Source organism: Capra hircus, chromosome 1 (assembly GCF_001704415.2).
Source record: "Capra hircus breed San Clemente chromosome 1, ASM170441v1, whole genome shotgun sequence".
NCBI classification, from domain to species: Eukaryota; Metazoa; Chordata; class Mammalia; order Artiodactyla; family Bovidae; genus Capra; species Capra hircus.
The window spans coordinates 116862720-116864766 of record NC_030808.1 but is presented as its reverse complement, the minus strand read 5'-3'; positions in this window follow the sequence as shown (position 1 = coordinate 116864766).

Below are 2047 nucleotides of genomic sequence, written 5' to 3'. Positions count from 1 at the left end.
TTCAGATATGAGGCCAATCGAAAAAGTACCTTTTGTAAGGACTAATACACTGCCAGGCAACACTGCCACACCACAGTCTACACCACAGGCATCCTGCTCCTTTTCCTTCTATAGAGCTCTGATTATGTCCTGGCACTGAGACTTCTGTGCTCAGGCCTGGAGGAGAACCACGGTTGACCTGGGAGAGCCACATGGATCCCTAACTGGCTCATTCCTGTTAGAGAGGAATGTCCTCACTGTGTGAGACACTTTTAGTGAGCTCTCTTACTTGTGGCTGGGAGCTTTCTGACTGATATACTCGCCATGGTTTTCATTAGGCTCTAAGTTTTCCAGTAGTCCACACCGAAAGGGAGATTTCATTAGAAATAAGTCAGTGTTCATAAAACCGTAACAGGCCTGCACCTCAGGAAAAGCACAATATTGCTAAGACTAAGAAATATGCTGAGAATCTATTAGGATCCACTCATTTGTCTGATGTATTTAAAATCCCAAATAGAAGCATCAGTGATAAGGATACTGAAATCAGCAATCGAAGCCAAATTGGCTTTCTCTTTTGACATAATTTATGATTCACCTTGAAGTTTCATTTTCTACATGCTTCCTAAGTTAAAACATTGTTCTTGGGGCCAAAAGAAAATGCATTTAGCAAATTAATTTGGAAATGGGTGCAGAAAATTTGTTCTTTGCAAACTAAAGTTTGGCTTGTGGATAAGAAACCCTACATCTGTGAGTCAGTAGACCAGTGGGGTGGGTAGGAGAAAGGTCTAAATGGTTCCCATGGGCTTCTTTTAGAAAGAATATATATCTTGCTCTGTGTATTTCTTCAGAAAAAGTATAGGCATTCAAGAGAACAGGGAAGGATCAAGTTCTAAAAAGAACTGGTTTCCCTTTGAACACTGACAGAAGAAGAGATTTTACTTTTGTATATAACTTTATTTTGGTTAGGAATCAGGCTTCTCAGTGTATATTTGTCCATCTGTATATTTATATCCAGGGGCTTCCCAGATGATTCAGTGTAAAGACTCCACCTGCCAATGCAGGAGACGTGGGTTTGATCCTTGGGTCAGGAAGATTCTCTGGAGAAGGAAATGGCAACCCAGTCCAGTATTCTTGCCTGGAAAATCCATGGATAGAGGAGCCTGGCCGCCTACAGTCCATGGGGTCGCAAAGAGTTGGACCTGACTGAGCACACAGCCATTATTTACATTCAACTTATAAAGAAATTAAGCAAACATAGCACTGATGGAAAGAAAGTCTCCTGTGTGCTCACAGGATGGTTTGCACCCACAGCCAACTACAATAGCCAGCCTACCAGGAATAGCCCCCTCTTCAAGCCCATTTACTATTTTAATGACAAGAACTTGCTAATGTGGGCACTTTGAAATGTAACCTTGGAAAGGAATGCTCTTCATACCAGGAAATCTTTGAGAAGGCTTGAGTTCTTGCCATAACTAAAAATCCAATGATTTATTACTGATGACTTCATCCCCAGATGAAAGCTAGCCCCCTCCTTCCGTAATCCCCAGGGAGAATCACACTGAGGAGAGAGGAATTTGGAAATAACTTGGAGGAAAGAGACTTCAGTTTTTCTTTTGAATAAAAATGAGGAACCAGTCTATATGAGCATAAAGGATACACCTTCCAAACCCTGAAGTAAGGGTTCTGTGTGTCTCCAACAATACCAATAGCAACTGCAGAGAGTTTATAGAGACAAAAGAAAGAACTTATGGGGATGTTTTGGGTGGGGCTTCTGAATAAGGAACATAAACTTAAAATGGTCTTCCCCACCTTAGGCTTTTGTGTCCCCATAGTGCTGATGCTTCAGACTTCATTGTACATCTTGGCTTCCTCTTTAGAAAAAGGGAACAGATCCATTCCAGTTGATGGTGGCATCTCTCCACTTGGTTCTGATCACCATCTCCAGTGGGGAAAACCGTCTTCCTGGTCTGTGTTCATCTTCGTGTTGGACACTTTCCCAGTGATGGGAGTGAGTGTCTGAGAAGCAATAGTCAACATTTAGACCCCAGCCTATGTATACCATTTCAGA